Here is a 13,227-nt window from a genome sequence, read left to right on the forward strand (position 1 = left end):
TGCTAATTCCGCCCGTTATGGCTAGGCAGGCCAAACCTCGGATGTTAAGTCCCATAGTGCTCGGAGCCATTTCAAACATTTCTTTGAAGGCTACGTATACCGTCGCCAACTATGTGAACTTCATGAAACTATGAGGGCTGCAGCGGGGATATTCCACGATTTCCCTCAAAACATTCCGCATTTTTTCAACCAAAATTGGCCGAGAAAAGAAAGCGTCGCGTTAGTTGTGGTACGCCCCTCGCAAATGCGGCTGTGAACGCCCCATGTGTTGCACAATGAGCGCTGGAAGCGGCCACAGTGTTCCGCACAGACGTCCAGCGCTCGCGTCAGGTGCGGCCGGACGGGGCAGCGCCGTAACGGCGGCAGTAATGTGGCCCGGCGTGTAACACTTGCGCATAACTGCCGCCCGCCTCCACCCACACACACACACACACTGTTTTTTATTCCTCCGCCTTGCTCGCCATTGTCCTTCCTGCGGCCCTTCCTTTCTCACATAAAGAATACGAGAGCGGAGGCAGGCGTGTACGTTATAACGTTTTATGCGGCGGACAGTAAAAGGACCAGATGGTCAGTGTGTCCTCATACATGTAAGGCCGGGGGAGGGGTGAGTCGGCCGTCCGAATATATCCGCACCACCCTCACGATGGGGGAGTGGGCGAAGCGGCAGTCCCGTGGCAGCCCACACCCCTCGTAGTCCCGTCCCTAGCTGGAGACTTATTATTCCTCAAGGAACTTTATGAATGACGCGGCAGAAACATTTTCATCGTAACGAATATCTAGTGAAATTGAAAATTTGTTCTATAGAATTACTGGACCTGGTATTTGCAGCTTATTGCAAACAGTTGCTTAAATATTACGCCAGCGTCTTTCGGTCTAACGTAGACATTCACTGTCAATGATATTCGCACATACGATTTCCGAACACTCCTTCCAGAGTTTCTCCCACAGGATACAGAGACGGTTAAGGACCGTGCCTTTTCAGAGTTTAGATGTCTTGTCTGGAGAAACACTTCTGCACACAGACATTTCTGCATAGTCTGGGGCTCTTGGGGACAAGCGGCTTTTCGCAGTTAGTCTGCTTGTGAGTTGGGTGAACATAAGGAATGTGGAACGAAATATCATCTTCAAAATGGTTCAAATGGCTCTGAGCACTATGGGACTTAACTTCTGAGGTCATCAGTCCCCTAGAACTTAGAACTACTTAAACCTAACTAACGTAAGGACATCACACACATCCAGGCCCGAGGCAGGATTCGAACCTGCGACCGCAGCAGTCGCGCAGTTCCGGACTGAAGCGCCTAGAACCGCTGGAAATATACTCTTTGTGGTGATATGTAACGTAGCCCGAGGTCTAGAGGTCTAGGTTAGGCTGGAAGCTGATCGCTTGTTGTGTTTCTGGTGAAGTCAACGCATGTGAATGCAAAAAGCCTGGTTGTGGTGACTTCTCGACGTAATCGCCCTGCAGACGTACACATTTTTCACAACCCTGACGCCATGATTCCATGGCAGCGGCGAAGGCTTCTTTAGGAGTCTGTTTTGACCACTGGAAAATCGCCGAGGCAATAACTGCACGGCTGGTGAATGTGCGGCCACGGAGAGTGTCTTTCATTGTTGGAAAAAGCCAAAAGTCACTAGGAGCCAGGTCAGGTGAGTAGGGAGCATGAGGAATCACTTCAAAGTTGTTATCACGAAGAAACTGTTGCGTAACGTTAGCTCGATTTGCGGGTGCGTTGTCTTGGTGAAACAGCACACGCGCAGCCCTTCCCAGACGTTTTTGTTGCAGTGCAGGAAGGAAGGAATTTGTTCTTCGAAACATTTTCGTAGGATGCACCTGTTATCGTAGTGCCCTTTGGAACGCAATGGGTAAGGATTACGTCCTCGCTGTCCCAGAACATGGACACCATCTTTTTTTCAGCACTGGCGGTTACCCGAAATTTTTTTGGTGGCGGTGAATCTGTGTGTTTCCATTGAGCTGACTGGCGCTTTGTTTCTGGATTGAAAAATGGCATCCACGTCTCATCCATTGTCACAACCGACGAAAAGAAAGTCCCATTCATGCTGTTGTTGCGCGTCAACATTGCTTGGCAACATGCCACATGGGCAGCCTTGAGGTCGTCCGTCAGCATTCGTGGCACCCACCTGGATGACACTTTTCGCATTTTCAGGTCGTCATGCAGGACTGTGTGCACAGAACCCACAGAAATGCCATCTCTGGAGGCGATCTGTTCAACAGTCATTCGGCGATCCCCCAAAACAATTCTCTTCACATTCTCGATCATGTCGTCAGACCGGCTTGTGCGAGCCCGAGGTTGTTTCGGTCTGTTGTCACACGATGTTCTGCCTTCATTAAACTGTCGCACCCACGAACAATCTTTCGACACATCCATAACTCCATCACCACATGTCTCCTTCAACTGTCGATGAATTTCAATTGGTTTCACACCACGCAAATTCAGAAAACGAATGATTGCACGCTGTTCAAGTAAGGAAAACGTCGCCATTTTAAGTATTTAAAACAGTTCTCATTCTCGCCGCTGGCGGTAAAATTAATTCCATCTGCCGTACGGTGCTGCCATCTCTGTGACGTATTGACAATGAACGCGGCCTCATTTTAAAACAATGCGCATGTTTCTATCTCTTTCCAGTCTGGAGAAAAAAAATTGGAGGCCTTAGAACTTGAATGCACCTCGTAGTGCAGCCTATATGTAGGAAGGAAGGAAGCAGTAGAGGAAGATTATTTTTTTACCGTCCCGTCGATACTAAGGTCATTAGAGACGGAGTACAAGGTCGGAACCTTTCAAAAATGGGGAAGGAAATTGGCCGTGTCATTTTCAGAAGAACCAGCCCGGCGTTTGCCTGATGCGATTTTAGGAAAATAATGGAAGACCTAAATCTGAAAGGCGGACGGTAATTTGAACAATTGTCTTTCGTCCTTCCGAGTGGGAGTCCAGTTGGCTGACTGACCACCGCGCGGCCACGCTCGGTACCGACGTCTACGTTAGGTTGGAGTTAACAGCTTGGTTGTGAGTTGGCAAAGCCAACGAATGTGAAAAAGAAAACTACGTGAAGTGTCTTCCGTTCCGCAAAAATGTCAATATATTCCACCTTCGCACAACTATCACACGGCACGTCACAATCTCGTCTTACCGTGCTACTAGAGATATACAGGATGAATGCCATAAGACTAACACCCTTTTTACGTCGCGAACGGTTCAAGATATCGAGGCGTAGTCTTCCGGAAATGACGGGAGCCTAGGGACACGTATTTCTGCTTCATTGGTAATACTTTTCACTTCTTTATCACACAGATTTTACAGCAATTATGGTTTTTAATGGAACGATATTTTTTTCTACCGACACTGAAAACTCTTTCAATGAGAGAATTAGTGTCGAAACCTGTAGCAATAGTAGCCGAAAAGTGCTAAAGTTGAAAAGCAAGGTGGTCAGAATCAACTGTCGCGGAAGAATCAACGCCAAATGGGGCTCTCATGTCAAACTCCTTCGTTGCATGCAGCAAGAAGGTAGGTGTACGCTACTGAAATGAAACCTAGTTCCTCTTGACCCTATTTTGTATAACTTACAGAAACAGGTCCAGTTCATGTAAATCGAACTAGGTGTGCTAACTACAACGTATCACGAGTGGCTTAGGAACATAAATTTTATTGCCAATACGAATTCATGTTTAAGTGAACAGCTTCTGTAAATAAACGCGACGGTGTTTACGCAACAGTGGACGATCCCGGCCGCCTCACCTTCAAATTTTAGAACAGGTCTCACATATTTTTGCCGAAATTTGCAAGACGAACATGAACAGTCGTTATATTACAGTACTCACCTTTGAAAGGCTTTTGAATGCGGTGAATACGAGACAATGGTTTGTGGGCGCGTGGATGAAAACCAACTGTGCCCCAGATGTGCTCCATCAGGTTCAAATCAGGCGAATCTGACGGACAAAACGTCGTGGTTGGTTCATTATCATGCCGCTCAAACCGCTGTAGCGTGGTTCTGGATTTCTGTCATGGACAATTATCCCATCCCGCTGGAAGGTACCACCGCCTTTGCGGAAGACATCAAAAATGTCCACTGCTGTAATAATGTCTTCGATTGATACTTTAGATCCTATGGAATCCCACCATAACTTAATACCGCCCCCATCGGTCTTCGTACGTGGCTCAGTTATGTTTCGAGCAGCCATTCATCTGTATGACAGCGTATCCGGACACGAATATTAACCTGGTAGGGGAAGGTGGCCCAAAGTGACCAGTCTAAGTGATACTGAATTTTCATGAAACCATGGCTGTTAACTGAATCTTTTAGCATACACATCTCGAATCTACATACTGTATCAACCCAAATACTAATAGCTAAGGTAAGAGCATATTTTATACGATACGTAAACGTCTTTTTGAATGCTTACATAGTAAACACTTTTCCCTACCAAATGGGGTAAACTGGCCAGACCTTTGTTGCCATTCCCAAACAGATTGTTTAGTTTTAAAGATGGCTAGGGTTATAGTTCTTTTTCATCATTGATTATTATTAAGAGAACAATAATAAAAATGATAAAGAAACGCGTTGCAACAAATTGTTGGCACGAAAAGTTCAACAATTCCTAATGATATAAATAGAGATATAAACAATTAATTATGGTTTACAATTTCAGTTTAATTCAGACACAATTTATTCGCTCAGAAACAGTATTAAGTCATGTAAAAAATTCGACCGTCAAGTTGTCATCGTCCTCATCAGATCCAGCGCACAGTTCGTCAGCCCAGCATTTACAGCTCCGACATGTTATCCACCCAGTCTTTCCTTGGCATTTAAGACTCTTTGTTGAAACGATGTGGTATTTTGTCCTTCTCTGCCAAATAGAATGCTAATCGCCGCGAGGCATTCACTGTAATTCCTTAAAAAAGTTTTTCTATTTCAATAATTCAGTTAAAGGCTTTATGGCTGTTGTTCTTCACTGAACACTGCCCTTATGCTGCCCATAACCTTTTTACTGCCAACTCTTAGAACTCTTCGTTTTAGCGTATTACCTGCAATATTGAATCGTTTTTGCTGCTATCGAAAAAGACAGGTTATCATTCTTTACTGCTTCAACTAGCTTTTGCCGGCCGGGGTGGCCGTGCGGTTCTAGGAGCTACAGTCTGGAACCGCGTGACCGCTACGGTCGCAGGTTCGAATCCTGCCTCGGGCATGGATGTGTGTGATGTCCTTAGGTTAGTTAGCTTTAAGTATTTCTATGTTGTAGGGGACTGATGACCTTAGAAGTTAAGTCCCATAGTGCTCAGAGCCATTTGAACCAAGTCTACTAAAGTTCTTTGCAAGGTCATCAAATTTTTCTTGGCTACCCATCTTGCCATATTCGAATCTGCATCCATCAGCTTGTGTGTACTCAGTACGCCATTTACACATACTCTAATATGTGTACCATAAAGGCCTATATCTTCCTTGGCGAAAATCAAAGTATCGATTAGCGCACCTTATTCCATTAGGCATGAATACATATTCCCTATATGCAACCCTAAATTGTTCAATTAATTGTTCCAAATTAGGTTTATAGTACCACAACTCTTCCAATACAATAACAGCAGCTGCGTAGTTAATTTTATTTCCATAAAATGTAATGGCGAGGTCGTCGATACGTTGCTGCGTAGTTGGTACCAGGAATGCAAGACGCAGATCGTCAGGGTAATTCCTTATGTGTTCCCAGTTAGCATAAAAAAATTCCAACGCAGACATGAGCTGTAAACAATAAACTTTATACGCAGCAACGTATCGACGACCTCGCCATTACATTTTATGGAAATAAAATTAACTACGCAGCTGCTGTTATTGTCCCACGGGTGTAGCTCTGTTTCCTCGATGTATTTTCTTGGCTTCTTAAAGCTCTTTAAAATCCTTGTAGATGAGCTATATAATGGATATTAGATTTGTGTATAAAAGATTTCTAATGTTTTAATTTCAGTTGTTATACGACGCTTAAAATATGGAATAAGCTAAATCTTATTTGGGCAAATAGATTGAACATGATGTAACTCTCCAGGCTTTCCCGTCGATCTACTGACATCTTGGGTTGTCGGGTGTTCTGCCGGATATCAGCGTCGTACTTGCACGACATTTCGGTCACGTAGCTCGTGACCTTCATCAGGTGCGACCTGAGACTGCTCCTCGACTGGAGTGTCTGATGGGTACTAGACCCCTATATGCTTCAAGGCCCAGGTCAAGATGTCTCTTCCCTTGTGTCTGGTCTTTGGGGTTATGGATGGGGGTTTAAATCGTTTGAGGATTTTGGGTGTTGGTTGATTGGGGTATGGGATGTCTGAAGTCGGCGTCTTCTTGGTGTGTTGTGCCAATACGCGCCGATGACGTTATGGCTCGAAGTCACATGACCCCCTAAAGAGGGCAGCCATGTTGTTCCTGGCGTCTTCAGGTATGGGTCGGACGGTTGTTGACTGCTGTAAAGCAGCCTTCGTCTGACCCCTCTTCGTCTGAGCTTCTTCGGAGACCTGAGCTGCTATTGGCTTGGTGGCTGCCTCAACCTTGCGGGAGGCGGCCAATTCGAGCAGCTCGTCTAAGTCTTTGGAGATCCGCACCGCTTCTTGGGTGGCGGCTGAGCACGATCTGCCTCCGAATCCGTCGTGTCCATTGCTTCTGTGGGCTCCAGCCCCGAAGGGGGGGGGGCGAGGGGGGGGGTGCAGGTGCGGGGGGCCGCAAGGCTTTGGTGGCAGAAGCCACATCAGCCCGCAGCCGCTGGATTTCCCGATGAGCCGCGGCCAACTCTGTTCCTCGAGTGGACCTGGTCCAGTATTTATGCCTATGGCCTTCCCCCTCCACCAACGGCTGCAGGTGGTTCCTCTGTAGTCCGCGCCCATTCCCTGCGACCTGCTGGAGCGTTGCTGCTCCGTTTTCCGTCCGCTGCGGTTCTAGGTGTTCCCTCTGCAGTCCGCGCCCACCAAACCCGCTCCTGGGGGTTTCATCTACGGTCTGGGGTACCAAGCGTTCCCCCTGCGGTCCGCGCCCGCTCACCACGACCTGTTGGAGCGTTGCCGCTCCGTTTTTCGTCCGCTGCGGCTCTGGATGTTCCCTCTGCGGTCCGCGCCCACCAGTCCCACTTCTGGGTGTTCCATCTTCGGTCTGGTGCGCTTGGCAGTCCGTCAGGGGCTCGTTTTCCATCTCCATGTCTCTGGTTCTTCTGTTTGTGTAGTGTTGCAGCTGGCCCCGTTGCTCCTTTAACAATTCCAGAGCCGGATCCCAGGCTCTGCTTAGCTGGTACCCTGTGTCACGGTTCAACGCTCCAGCAGGTCGTGGTGAGCGGGCGCGGACCGCAGGGGGAACGCTTGGTACCCCAGACCGTAGATGAAACCCCCAGGAGCGGGTTTGGTGGGCGCGGACCGCAGAGGGAACACCTAGAACCGCAGCGGCCGGAAAACGGAGCAGCAACGCTCCAGCAGGTCGCAGGGAATGGACGCGGACCACAGAGGAAGCGCCTGCAGCCGTTGGTGGAGGGGGAAGGCCATAGGCATAAATACTGGACCAGGTCCACTCGAGGCGCTTATTTCGCCCCCCATGACTTCGCCTGCACCGGGCACCTCCTCTCATGCCGGCTACCTCCCTCCCGCCATAGATTATTCCCCCCAACATGCCATGTCTTTCGCTCCCCAAACTTGATCCCCCTTCCCCCCCACACTACCCCCAATGTTGGGCTCGTCATGTTCGGCCCTTCCTTTTTCCACTTCTTCAACTGTCACCCTCTGACTTCTTTCTCTTTCCCCCCCCCCCCCCCCCCACTTCGCCATTTCAAGACAGACTGCCGCCACCATCACGTCGCCGCTACGAAGCAGAAGAGGCCAGGATAATGGCCGTTCGCTTTCACTCTCTCTCACTGTTCCTCCTTCTGTCCTTTCTTCTGTCACTACTCGTAATTCCCGGCCAGTCAATTGGGCCGTTCGTTTTCCTTTCTCTCACTATCCCTCTCACTATCCTTTTCTCTTTCTTAAAAAAAAAAACAGCACAACTGTCAAGTACCAGCCACCACTACGAAGTCATCACTCATCCTCACCACACCATGCAAGAAGGCGAAGCGCAGCACGCGCTAGAACTTCGTCCCCGGCGGAGGGTTCAACCCTCAGTCACGTGCGACTGCGACTCGAGGCGCAGTCTCAGGTCGCACCTGATGAAGGTCACGAGCTACGTGACCGAAATATCGTGCAAGTACGACGCTGATATCCGGCAGAACACCCGACAACCCAAGATGAGATTGAACATGAATTGCCGGGAATAATGGGCATCTGTCGGGAAAAATGGCAACATTGGACACTTTTCCCGGCTTGTAGCGCGGCCAGTGTTCTAATCGACGCTATGTCTGTATCAGTGGCTCACACGCGAAATAATACAACCGAAGGAAACGATACTAAGTTATATTTGTAAGCCAAAAGGTACTGCGGTGACCGTGATATCGCAAAAACCTATGGCTCTACATAAAAATGAATCAACTAAAGTAATATGAGTGACTGACTTACCTTATATCAAACGATCGAAAAACCTAAATGTTTTTACAGAAAGATAACGGAGAAAGCTTCCTTTGTCAGCGTCACTGCCGCCCGCTGTAGCTGAGCGGTTCTAGGCGCTTCAGTCCAGAAACGCGCTGCTGGTACGGTCGCAGGTTCGAATCCTGCCTCGGTCGTGGATGTGTGTGATGTCCTTAGGTTAGTTAGGTTTAAGTCAGGGCCGGCCAGAAATTCTGCACGCGTCCGGTGCTCTTGCACATGTGCAACTTCCGGGTCACAGCGTGCACGCCGCAGCCGTCAGCGTTCATGTAGTGCATGTTTCTACGCACAGATGTCGCTCCTCTGTTACACAAAGTGCGTTATCGACACCTCGTATGTATATCACAACCTGGGCGGTATCTGTAAGATCTGTTGCTTCATCGAGCGCAACAGAGAAAGCAACGAAGTCTTTAGCCTTATTTATAAGCTGCCTGTGCAGATCGCCGGCCATAGCACTGACACGTCTTGTCACTGTTTGTTTCGATAGACTGATTTCTTGAAACCTGCTAACGTTCGTGGGTGACAAAATCTGCAGCATCAATCAGACACCCTTTCACAAACTCCCCTTCGGAAAATGGTTTCCCAGATTGTGCAATTCTTAATACGATTTTAAAACTTGCTCGCAGTGAACATTTAGTGTGGTTGTTATTCTGGAAAATTGAAAACAGTACATTCTACAGCGTTCAGTAAAACAGACATAAATGTAACACAAGAAACTAAGAGTTCAAGAAGTATTAGTTACTTTGACTTACAGTAAAATCGCGTTGATGTGTCTCATCCATTTTCTTAAGGACATTTAATTTTGCTTACCGTTCTTCACTGTTGAGTACACTACACTCGTCTTTGTGTGATATGTATTGTAATGTCTTTCAATTGAAAACTTACACAGGACGCCTATTATTCGGCGGCACAGCAAACACTGTGAGTTTTCACTAACGGCTACAAAAAAGAATTGCAGTTCCCAGTCATTTTTAAACGACTGAGAACATAGATCTCCCGTCCTTTGCTTTTTCACGGTACTTGCCACTTCTCAGTACTTCTCTGTTAAGCTTACGGTCACGAGGGGTAAACGAGACTGGATATGTTGCGCTCTTGCTTGTACCACAGGGAAGTGCAGCCGCCGCCGTTCATTTAGGACACATGTCTAATAACAGATGTCGCTGTCGCTCACGTGCGCACATGTGCAACACTTCCTCACGTCTGCACACTGTGCAGAGTTTGGCCGGCCCTGGACTAAGTAGTTCTAAGTCTAGGGGACTGATAACCTCAGATGGTTAGTCTCATAGTGCTTAGAGCCATCTGAACCATTTTTCAACGTCATTGACAACACTAATGGTGTGGATTACAGTTAGTTTCGCCACTTCTCAGTAGGAAGTGTCTGCAGTCGTAATTGACGAAGTCATTGCGTCAAAATGAAAAAAAGGTGTAGCCAGCCGCATGTTGCAGAATGTGCGCTGGACGGTGTGCCTCGAAACACTTTTGCCTACACCAACACTGTGTTCCGTCGTCAGATCGCCGCCTATCCTGCTTTACAGAGCTCGCAAGTCTCCGAATTGCTCCTTCTCTGATCAGACGTGAGCGTCCAACACCTAGTCGCCCACTCCCTTTCCACGTTCATTTAACCATTTTGCACAGGTAGGAAAGTCGCACTCGAAAATTCGACCAGCTTCGCCGCTTCCAAGATGCTCGTTCCGAGGCGCTCGGCCACAACACTACGCCTTTTGTGAAACCTACCATTCGACTCTGTTCCACGCCATTCTCCGTCACGTTTCAGGAACGCCACCAGGTGGCATTCAGTCTCGCTGTGCGTTAACAGTCTCTCTCCCTTCCCAACCACTGCTTCCCTTTCGCTACCATCAACTGCCATCTGATTTCTGTACAAATTGTAAATAGCTTCTGGCTCCCTGCATTTTGCCTCTGCCACCTTTAGAATTTGAAAGAACCTATTGCAGTCAACATTTTCAAAAGCTTCCTTTAAGTCTACGAATGCTATAAGTGTAGGTTTGCCTATTGTTAATCTATCTTCTGTGAGAAGATATTGCCTAACGTGTATCTACGTTTCTCCGGAATCCGAACTGATGTTTCCCGTGGTCCGCTTTTAACAGTTTTTCCCTTCTTCTCTAAAGGACTCGCAATACTATTTTGCAGCAGTCACTCATTAAATTGATAGTTCGGTAATTTTCGCACTCGTCAGAATCTGCTTTCTTTGGAATTGGAATTATTATAACCTCCTTGAAACTTCCTGGCAGATTAAAACTGTGTGCCCGACCGAGACTCGAACTCGGGACCTTTGCCTTTCGCGGGCAAGTGCTCTACCAACTGAGCTACCGAAGCACGACTCACGTCCGGTACTCACAGCTTTACTTCTGCCAGTACCTCGTCTCCTACCTTCCAAACTTTACAGAAGCTCTCCTGCGAAACTTGCAGAACTAGCACTCCTGAAAGAAAGGATATTGCGGAGACATGGCTTAGCCACAGCCTGGGGGATGTTTCCAGAATGAGATTTTCACTCTGCAGCGGAGTGTGCGCTGATATGAAACTTCCTGGCAGATTAAAACTGTGTGCCCGACCGAGACTCGAACTCGGGACCTTTGCCTTTCGCGGGCAAGTGCTCTACCAACTGAGCTACCGAAGCACGACTCACGTCCGGTACTCACAGCTTTACTTCTGCCAGTACCTCGTCTCCTACCTTCCAAACTTTACAGAAGCTCTCCTGCGAAACTTGCAGAACTAGCACTCCTGAAAGAAAGGATATTGCGGAGACATGGCTTAGCCACAGCCTGGGGGATGTTTCCAGAATGAGATTTTCACTCTGCAGCGGAGTGTGCGCTGATATGAAACTTCCTGGCAGATTAAAACTGTGTGCCCGACCGAGACTCGAACTCGGGACCTTTGCCTTTCGCGGGCAAGTGCTCTACCAACTGAGCTACCGAAGCACGACTCACGTCCGGTACTCACAGCTTTACTTCTGCCAGTACCTCGTCTCCTACCTTCCAGACTTTACAGAAGCTCTCCTGCGAAACTTGCAGAACTAGCACTCCTGAAAGAAAGGATATTGCGGAGACATGGCTTAGCCACAGCCTGGGGGATGTTTCCAGAATGAGATTTTCACTCTGCAGCGGAGTGTGCGCTGATATGAAACTTCCTGGCAGATTAAAACTGTGTGCCCGACCGAGACTCGAACTCGGGACCTTTGCCTTTCGCGGGCAATTGCTCTACCAACTGAGCTACCGAAGCACGACTCACGTCCGGTACTCACAGCTTTACTTCTGCCAGTACCTCGTCTCCTACCTTCCAAACTTTACAGAAGCTCTCCTGCGAAACTTGCAGAACTAGCACTCCTGAAAGAAAGGATATTGCGGAGACATGGCTTAGCCACAGCCTGGGGGATGTTTCCAGAATGAGATTTTCACTCTGCAGCGGAGTGTGCGCTGATATGAAACTTCCTGGCAGATTAAAACTGTGTGCCCGACCGAGACTCGAACTCGGGACCTTTGCCTTTCGCGGGCAAGTGCTCTACCAACTGAGCTACCGAAGCACGACTCACGTCCGGTACTCACAGCTTTACTTCTGCCAGTACCTCGTCTCCTACCTTCCAGACTTTACAGAAGCTCTCCTGCGAAACTTGCAGAACTAGCACTCCTGAAAGAAAGGATATTGCGGAGACATGGCTTAGCCACAGCCTGGGGGATGTTTCCAGAATGAGATTTTCACTCTGCAGCGGAGTGTGCGCTGATATGAAACTTCCTGGCAGATTAAAACTGTGTGCCCGACCGAGACTCGAACTCGGGACCTTTGCCTTTCGCGGGCAAGTGCTCTACCAACTGAGCTACCGAAGCACGACTCACGTCCGGTACTCACAGCTTTACTTCTGCCAGTACCTCGTCTCCTACCTTCCAAACTTTACAGAAGCTCTCCTGCGAAACTTGCAGAACTAGCACTCCTGAAAGAAAGGATATTGCGGAGACATGGCTTAGCCACAGCCTGGGGGATGTTTCCAGAATGAGATTTTCACTCTGCAGCGGAGTGTGCGCTGATATGAAACTTCCTGGCAGATTTAAACTGTGTGCCCGACCGAGACTCGAACTCGGGACCTTTGCCTTTCGCGGGCAAGTGCTCTACCAACTGAGCTACTTGCTAGTTCTGCAAGTTTCGCAGGAGAGCTTCTGTAAAGTTTGGAAGGTAGGAGACGAGGTACTGGCAGAAGTAAAGCTGTGAGTACCGGACGTGAGTCGTGCTTCGGTAGCTCAGTTGGTAGAGCACTTGCCCGCGAAAGGCAAAGGTCCCGAGTTCGAGTCTCGGTCGGGCACACAGTTTTAATCTGCCAGGAAGTTTCATATCAGCGCACACTCCGCTGCAGAGTGAAAATCTCATTCTGGAACCTCCTTGAAGTTTGAGGGTATCTCGCTCGCCAGATGATAATGTCATGGCTGGCTCTCCCAATGCTATCAACTGCTCTAACGGAATGTTATCCTTCATATCCTTCTACAATTAAGACATCGAAGAGAGCCAGTGTGCGCTGTTCTCTTATGATATGGACGAGGAGAACGGAGAACGGAACAGAATGTTGCGTAACACGCTCTGTCAGACTGCCGTCGGCCGCGCGCTGTTCGGCGGGTTGCGGCTACGCAGGCGGGCGCCACTTGGCATTCTGCAGGAGTGCCGAATGAAGAAC

General features: G+C 48.4%; 1 non-coding gene across 1 annotated transcript; it reads right to left on the bottom strand.

Moving 5' to 3' along the window:
• Positions 1 to 11,715: 11,715 nt before the first annotated feature.
• Positions 11,716 to 11,790, bottom strand: Trnas-cga (transfer RNA serine (anticodon CGA)). Its single transcript has one exon. It is a non-coding gene; the product is annotated as a tRNA-Ser (tRNA).
• Positions 11,791 to 13,227: the final 1,437 nt, after the last annotated feature.

This window comes from Schistocerca cancellata, chromosome 6 (genome assembly GCF_023864275.1).
Source record: "Schistocerca cancellata isolate TAMUIC-IGC-003103 chromosome 6, iqSchCanc2.1, whole genome shotgun sequence".
Classification (NCBI taxonomy): domain Eukaryota; kingdom Metazoa; phylum Arthropoda; class Insecta; order Orthoptera; family Acrididae; genus Schistocerca; species Schistocerca cancellata.